This window comes from Dama dama, chromosome 18 (assembly GCF_033118175.1).
Source record: "Dama dama isolate Ldn47 chromosome 18, ASM3311817v1, whole genome shotgun sequence".
Taxonomy (NCBI): Eukaryota; Metazoa; Chordata; class Mammalia; order Artiodactyla; family Cervidae; genus Dama; species Dama dama.
This window is the reverse complement of record NC_083698.1, coordinates 15,464,980-15,474,050: the sequence shown is the minus strand read 5'-3', so window position 1 is coordinate 15,474,050 and position 9,071 is coordinate 15,464,980. Positions and strand designations below refer to the sequence as shown.

General features: G+C 42.7%; 1 pseudogene; it reads right to left on the bottom strand.

Annotated features, from left to right (window-relative positions):
- Positions 1-2,776: 2,776 nt before the first annotated feature.
- On the bottom strand, positions 2,777-3,457 carry LOC133072753 (elongation factor 1-beta-like; annotated as a pseudogene).
- Between the last annotated feature and the right edge of the window lie 5,614 nt (positions 3,458-9,071).

Here is a 9,071-nt window from a genome sequence, read left to right as displayed (position 1 = left end):
TTTGTGATAGTACAAAAGTGATACACATTCAACAGAAACTATACTTTGAATGTTGAATTTTGATCTGTTCCTGTTCTGGCAATATCTGGCACAATACTGTCTTGTGACACCAGGCTATTCCCAGTCAGTCATGCAATCACAACCATTCTATATCCAGACAACCATGGTGTTTTTTACTTTCAGTACAGTATTCAATAAGTTACGTGAGTTATTCAACACTTTATTATCAAATAGGCTTTGTGTTAGATGATTTTGCCCAACTATAGGCTAATGTAAGTTTTCTAAGAACATTTAAGGTAGGCTGGACTAAGCTAAGATGTTCAGTAAGTTAGGTGTATTACATACATTTTTGACTTACAATATTTTCAACTTACAGTGGTTTCATCAGGACATAGCCCTATCATAAGTCGAGGAAGATCTGCAGTTTGACAGGGTCTAAGACAGGAATAACAAAATGGTACTAGAGTACTGGGGATCAGGGAAGACTTTTCAAAGGAAGTGGTATTGAAACTGAGGCCTAAAGGGAGAAGTAGGAGCCATTCAGACCAAGATCTTAGTAAATGAAGCAAAGACAGTGTGTTGTGGGTAAAGCAAAAATCATATGCAAAGACCCAGACACCACAGAGAATATAGCATGTTTGAGTGCTGAAGGCAGTTCAAATAGACTGGCTTTTAGAATTGGGGTGGCAATGATTGTGGTAATAGAAATATATATATGGGAGATATGGCTTCTCACTGTACACAACTCCACTTTCTATTCTCTGCTAACAAAGCCTCCAATAACTAGCACAGGTCCAGGGATTTATGGCCAGCTAGAGAATGAATGAAGGTACTTTTCACTTCAGAATCATGAGTCTGGGATTGAGCATGTGATCCAGTGCTGGCCAATGAGATCTAAGGACAAGTCAGCAAAGGCTTCCTTTCCATGCTAAAAGCAGACCTTCCCAAGGAGAAAACTGTTGCCCTCTGCTTCCTTATCGAAGATGCTCACATAAGTCTTAAAGACTATCTGGAGCTGCTACCCCCTTCTTGGGATCAAGGAAAGACTCAAATTGCAAAGAGCTAAGGTATTAACATTTTGTTGTTGTTTAGTCTCGAAGTCATGTCCAACTCTTTGTGACCCCATGGACTGTAGCCCTCCAGGCTCCTCTATCCATGGGATTCTCCAGGCAAGAATACTGGAGTGGGGAGCACTTTCCTTTTCCAGGGGATCTTTCTGACCTCGGGATCGAACCCTTGTCTCCTGTAACTCCTGCTTGGCAGCAGATTCCTTACCACTGAGCCCCCTGGGAAGCCCCATTTAGTTGAGCTGATAAACCATTCCCAGCACTATATTTGTCTACCCTTCTTGGTACAAGAGAAAACAGAATGCCTTGTAAGTCTGTTTGTCTGTGTTCTGTTACTTGACGCTGAGCATCTTCCTAAGAGTTATATGGAGACTGTGATTTGATAATCTGGGGCCATATCATGAAGGGCCTTACAAGCTATTATTTTTTTCTTCTTCAATTGCACTAATGTTGATTACATTACCAGTCATTAGTTCTTAAGTGCCAATTCTGTATTAATGTAACCTAAGAGGACTGTGTATCCTTTTGTTACAGGGATGATGCTGAAAATCAGGCAAATGATCAAGACAAGGATTAACAGAGTGCTTGCTATGTATCAGGAGCAGTCGTATTTTTCCTTACAAGCTGTTCTAACCAAGACTCTTTTGTTTGCAAGTGACAAAAACTTACTTCTAAGCCTAGGTGAAAGGAGGGACTATACTGGGGATGTACTGGGGTATCTTATGTGACACAAGGAAGAACAGAACAAGCAACTTCTGGAAGGACAGGGGTACAGGCAAGAGTTAGGGCCAGTTTGAACCAGGGCTTCCAACACAAGCAGCAGCTTGCTCCCTGTCTCTCATCTCTGCTTCTCCTTGTGGTTCCTGCATGGAGTGAAGAATATGGCCATTGACAGCTCTTGAACTTCTCCTCTTTTAGCTGCCATGCCCTAGGAAGGACTGGTTTATGTGCCCTCTAATATTAAATTTAAGAATCTCATTTAATTTCCATGTGTAATAAAATCATTCCGGATGACCAGAACAACAGAGAACACAGCACAGGAGACCAAAAGAAGATTTTAAACAAAAGGGAGAAATAGGAAAATGTATATTTTAGAAAGATTACCTTAGTTAGCCTTAGGCTAGAGAATGGGTTGGGAGGGTTGTTCTGGGACAAGGGGCAATTTCTGTAATTCACATGAGAAGTAACAGAGTTTAAACAAATATAGAGATGATGTGGATATGATTATAGCTCTTATTTGAACAGCCCTGACTTAGCCATTATGGTTAGTCTTTTCCAAATCACAATAAAGAGCACAACTTGTCTGTGGGAAGCAGGGAGTGGCAGGAAGATGGGCAGAGAGCTGTGTTTATAATTGGAGTTTTATGCAAAAGATTTAGAAAAAGATTGATCAATTTGTCTGCTCTCATCCTGATCTAGGGCTTTCTAGGTGGCACTAGTGGTAAAGACTCCTCCTGCCAATGCAGGAGACATAAGAGACTCAGGTTCTATCCTTGGATCAGGAAGATCCCCTGGAGGAGGGCATGGCAACCCACTCTAGTATTCTTGCCTGGAGAATCCCATGGACAGCAGAGCCTGGAGGGCTTCACTCCATGGGGTCACAAAGAGTTGGACACAACTGAGCAACTTAGCAGGCGCACACAATCTAACCTTTTTTTTTTTTTTAATCTTTCAAACTTTTATTTAAGGGCACTGATCCACAATGGATTTTAGATCTTGTTGAATGCAGCCACAACCATAGACTGTACATACTCATCAAAAGCAGTGATCTGCTCCTCCAGCATGTCTGTCCCAACTTTGTCATCTTCAACTACACACTGTATTTGAAGTTTCTTAATGTCATACCCAACCAGAACTAGTTTAGAAGACTCCCAGACCAAGCCATCCTCTTGAACACTTCTGATGCACTCCTCTAGTTTTGCTATATCTATGTCACTATCCTAAGGTTTCACATCTAATAAGATGGAAGACTTGGCAACAAGGTCTGGATTTTGGGCTTTCTTTGACTCATACTGTGCAAGGCACTCTTCTCTTAGCCTCTTGGCTTCTTCACTTTCCTCCCCCTCCTCAGATCTAAAGCGATCAATGTCATCATTGTTATCTTTACTATCTGTAGCTCCACATTCTGTAGTGTCTGCCACTTTAGCAGGGCCATACTTGCCCAAGGCCTTCTTCACTCCTGACAGGCTGGCCTTTTCCTTTTCATAAGAGGTGATGTGACTATACCAACGGAGGGCATGACACAAGTTAGCAAGTGGTGGGCTGGAGATGGCTTCAAATACTGCCACATCTGCTTTTGATGGCATGTACCACTCGATGTAGCTCTTGTCCGCCAAGTAGTTGTTGAGCACCTGGAGGTCTGCGGGGCTTTTTAGGTCTCCAAAACCCATGGCGATGGCTAATGGGGAACTAGGCGGCAGCAGAGGGAAAGAAAAGCACAGGCATGCCACAGCAAGAGCTAAAAGGGAAAAAAAGGCAAACTCTTTTTGAAGTCTAGTCTTAAGTTTCTTCAGACTTTAAGTACTGTTGAGTCCGATGCTTATTCAGTACTGATTTACCATAAAAATTGATTAACAATTCACAAGTTTCTTTAAGACATAAAACATAGAATATGAAAATCCAGTGATCCATCCTTACACGTTCCTACCAAGCTAACATATTTTAGTAGAAAATCATTTACTGCACGTTTTGCAGAAAGAACACAGTTTACCTGAAACCATAGGCAGATGAAGCCTCAGGATGCATTAAAGTGCTGGTGAAAAGTGAAAGTGAAAGTCGCTTAGTTGTGTCCGACTCTTTGTGACGCCATGGACTATATAGTCTGTGGAATTCTCCAGGCCAGAATACTGGAGTGGGTAGCCTTTCCCTTCTCCAGGGGATCTTCCCAACCCAGGGATCAAACCCAGGTCTCCCACATTGCAGACGGATTCTTCACCAGCTGAGCCATAAGAGAAGCCCAAGAAAACTGGAGTGGGTAGTGCTGGTAAATGAAAGTAAACAAATAAAAGCATAGTCATGAAATGAAAGGTGGAACAAATACAATTATACATAACAGTAAAAATAATTAACCCAAGTGAATTATCGAATGTGTTAATGATGTAATTTAAAGATGAATTGGGTGTTTGTTTGTTATTGATGTGATTTCTAATACAGAGGGTTTTTTCTTTTCTTCATTTTTGCATCCAGGTCTGCTCTAGATGGTTGTTTCCTCAAGAATGGACCACAAACCAACAAACCAAGGGAAAAGACAAATATGGGGAAAGGTCAGGATGAAGGAGGAAAGGAAAACAGAAAGAGAAGGAAAGGGAGTATTTCCTTATTGTAAACCAATGTGTTCACTGTGTCTTTGCTGACCCAGTCTCCATGCTGGGATCGGCAACAGAAGTCAATAGGCCTTACTGTAAGCTACCAACTGTTGGAAGAGGTCATCCAGAGAACATGACCACCAGTTACCCAGGAGTTGGACCTGCACAACTGGAGGCTTCTTCCACCCTCCCCTTCCCTTGGAATGTATGTTCTGCCCACCATTCTCACAGTTTCAAGGACACAGCCTTGAGAGAGCTAAGTTTATTGAGACCATCTGGATGGTATACAAGACAGAACGCTATCAAGGCCTCTACATAAACTCTTAAGATTCTGGTGAGCAGCTGAGGACACCTCCTCATCTTGCAGCTGCCCAAGACAAGGCTTCGATGTAAGTTCCTTTGCCTATTAACTGCCACCTACCAATCTAGCGTTGCCTGCCTCTTTCTTTGTTCTCTCCTTTCCCTTTGTCGCCAGGCTGCAGTCCATGGGGTCGCAAAGAGTCGGACATGACCGAGCAACTGAACTGAACTGCCCTCTGTCCGTGGAATTTTCCAGGCAAGAATACTGGCGTGCGTAGCCATTTCCTTCTTCAGGGGATCTCCCCGACCCAGAGACGGAGCTCACATCTCTTGCGTCTCCTGCGTTGGCAGATGGATTCTTTCCCACTACACCACCTGTGTGCTGTGTGGTGCTCAGTCGTGTCCGACTCTTTGTGACCCCATGGGCTCGCCAGGCTTCTCTGCCCACGGGACTCTCCAGGCAAGAATGCTGGAGTGGGTTGCCATTTCCTCCTCCAGGGGATCTTCCTAACCCAGGGATCAAACCCAGGTGTCCCGCAGTGCTCATCGATTCTTTACCAGCTGAGCCACCAGGGAAGCCCCTAAACACATGGTTACCTAACATTATTTGCGCAAAGGTGAAGCGTAGGAAGGAAGAGAATACAGAGTTCCTTACAGAGTTCTGTGTCCGGATCCTATGAGCCCTGCCGTAGTGTCTCTACCTCACCGAAGGTTCCCCAGCCTCTTAGTTCCATAGAGCCAGTACTTCTCAAAGTTCAGTGTGCGCTGGAATAACCTAGGCAGATAGCTTAGAATCCAGAATCTTCAGCTTCAACCCAAAGGTTAATCCACCAGGTCTGGATAGAGTGTACGTTGTTAATGAGCCTCTCAGGTGCTACCCATGCGCAGTGAAGCTGAAGAAAGTGATTCTGAAAGTGATCCAGCCCGAGAGAGACAGATTCAGGTCAGCAGAGGATCCACACATTCTCTGAATTTTTAGAAACAGCAGATTATAATTATAGCCATTAGAAAGGTTAAGTATAAATCAAGAAAGCCAGTTCAGATATAAAAAAAACACTGCCAGATTGTATTAAAGATTGAATGGTCCTGGCAATAAAGAATGGTACCCATATGGCTTCAAAAATTGTTTTACTTTGCTTTTTATTTTATTTATGGCTGCACGGGGTCTCCTTTGCTGCACTCGATCTCTAGTTCGGGCGAGCAGGGGCTACTCTCTAGTTGCGGTGCATGCACTTCCCTTGTTGGCAGAGTACCAGCTCTAGGCATGCAGATTCTGGAGCACAGTCTCAGTAATTGTGGCACATGGGTTTAGTTGCCCCATGGCATATGGAATCTTCCCATACCAGGGATCAAACTCACATCCCCCACGTTGGCAAGCAGCTTCTTAACCACTAGACCACCAGGGAAGTCCTGGCTTCTGATATTTTTTAAACTATTCTAAAACTGTTTTCTGCTTACATGATGAAGAGAGAGTTCTGACAGGAGAAAAGTAGAACATTTATGACTAAATATCGTGGATAAAGCAAAAAGCCTAAACATAAATAGCAGACTCACCATGGATAGCAACAGGGCAACAGAATGACACGTTTATCTTTATACAGTTGTAGTTGCTGGAGCCCCACTCCAGACCTATGGAGTCAAAATCTTTGAGGATAAACCCCAGTCAAGGAACATGTTGATACACTGTAAGAGCTGAGAACCACTGCTTTAAACCAGGGCCACTAAATTTACCTAAATTGTAAGGTTAGCTTTCTGAATGATGGTTTCCTTCACAAGCTGAATCTATCCCACTAAACTGTTGAACTCATCATCACAATTATAAGCACAAAATATATATATATATATATTAAAAAATATTAAAATTATTACTGGCACATTTGTTAATTTTTATTAAAAATATTTTAAACCCTAAAATATAATTAGGTTTATATAAAGTTTTATCATTTAGGTTTCGCTAGTGGCTCAGACAGTAAAGAATCTGCTTGCAATGCGGAAGACCCCCGTTCAATCCCGGGGGCGGGAAGATCAGATCCTCTGGAGAAGGAAATAGCAAGCCACTCCAGTGTTCTTGCCTGGAGAATTCCATGGACCAAGAAGCCTAGATGGCTAGAGTCCATGGGGTTGAAAACAGTCTGACACAACTGAGCAACTAACACACAAAGTTTTATCATTTATAACATCTTTTCACATGTATTAATGAGAGTAATATTTTTGAATGAAAGTTATTGTCCACATTTGACTCATGACGAAACAGAGAGAGTAAATTAGTCCAGTGATTCCCAAGCTTGTTTGTGTGTTGAAATCAACCACTCAGGGGGAGGGGAGGAGGAACGTCGAAAAACACTGATGCCTGTGTCTCAGCACTAGAGAATGTGATTTAATTGGTCTTGGGTGTGGGCTGGGTTTTGAAATTTTTTAGAGACCCTGTGTGGGCTTTCCTGGTGGCTCAGATGGTAAAGAAGCCCTGTGATTCTAATTTGCAGACAAGTTTAAGAAACACTGGACTAGCCCCCAATCACTTAGATGGTAATTAACAAGGCTGGAATTCAGGCATTCTGACATCAGGTTAATGCTCATGGAATTGTATTTGGCATAATGATCAAAGAGAACCATTAACCTCAACCAATATTTATTAAGTTTCTCAATAGAACAGAATTTCCAAATTTCTCTGGCCGTAAGAATCACCTCAGTTGGGCGTTAAAAATACAGATTCTGAGCATCTTCCACAGAACTTTCTGATTCCATAGGTTTGGAAAGGCCCCAAAGGCCTTGAGTATGTGCATGCTTCACAAGCCACCTTAGTCTACTTGGGATGCTATAAAAGACCCTGGGGGGCTTGTAAAAAATAGAAATTTCTCAGTTCTGGGGGCTGAGAATTCCAAGAGCAAGATCCTGGCAGATTCTCACCTGGCAGGTGAGAGCCCTCTTTCTGGTTCTTAAATGGTTGTCCTTCCACTGAGTCTTCACACACCAGAGAGAGCTCTCTGGGGTCTCTTTTATGAGGAAAGAGTAGCACATGCATGCTCAGTCATGTCCAATTCTTTTTGACCCCATGGACGGTAGCCCGCCAGGCTCTTCTGTCCATGGGATTCTCCAGGCAAGAATACTGGAGTGGGTTGCCATTTCCTCCTCCAAGGGATCTTCCTGACCCAGGGATCGAACCCACACCTCCTGTATCTCCTGCATTGCAGGTGGATTCTTTACTACTCGAGCCATGAGGGAAGCCCCTTTGGTTGTTCTTCAGTCACTGTCATGTCTGACTGTTTACGACCCCATGGACTGTAGCACGCCAGGCTCCTCTGTCCTCTACTATCTGCTGGAGTTTGCTCAAATTCATGTCTGTTGAGTCAGTCAGGCTATCTAACCATCCCTTCCTTGCTGCCCTCTTCTTTTGCCTCCAATCTTTCCCAGCATCAGGCTCTTTTCCAATGAGTCAGCTCTTCACATCAGGTGGCCAAAGTAGTGGAATTTCAGCTTCAGCATTAGTCCTTCCAATGCATATCCAGGGTTGATTTCCTTTAGGATTGAGAGGTTTGATCTCCTTGCTGGCCAAGGGACTCTCAAGAGTCTTCCCCAACACCTCAGTTCAAAAGCATCAATTCTTTGGCAATCAACCGTCTTTATGGTCCAACTCTCACATCCATACATGATTACTGGAAAAACCATAGCTTTCACTATATGGACCTTTGTTGGCAAAGTGATATCTCTGCTTTTTAATATGATGTCTCAATTTGTCATGGCTTTCCTTCCAAGGAGCAAGCATCTTTTAATTTCATGGCTGCAGTCACCATCTGCAGTGATTTTGGAGCACCCCAAAATAAAATCTATCATTGCTTCCACCTTTGTCCCTTTTATGAGGACACTAATTCTATCATGAAGGCTCTGCCTTCATGACCTAATCACCTCCTAAAGGCTCTACCCCAAATACATTGGGGATTAGATTTCAGCCCACAAATTTGGAAAGACACACACATTTACAGTCTATAGAACAAGTACTTACATGATTTTTAGGATAAAATTAAAGTGGAAGAAACTGTAACAAAGAATATCAAACCACATCATTCAGTACATAATAGTACTATTGAATGTTAAAGTTAGGTTTAAAACATGGCTGAGGATTAATGAAGAGACATCACCCAACACAAAGCCAAGAGAAATAATTGACACTCACCCTGGGAGGATCCAGTTGTATAAAACTATTTAATCATTAATTCAAGCAATTTTCTTTAAAAAAAAAATTATTTGTGTATCAGGTGTTAGTTGCAGCATGTGGGATCTTTGATCTTTGTTGCAGCATGCAGGATCTTTTAGTTGGGCTTCTGGAATCTAATTTCCTGACCAGGAATTGAAACTAAGCCCCCTACATTGGGAGCTCAGAGTCTTAGCCACAGGACCATCA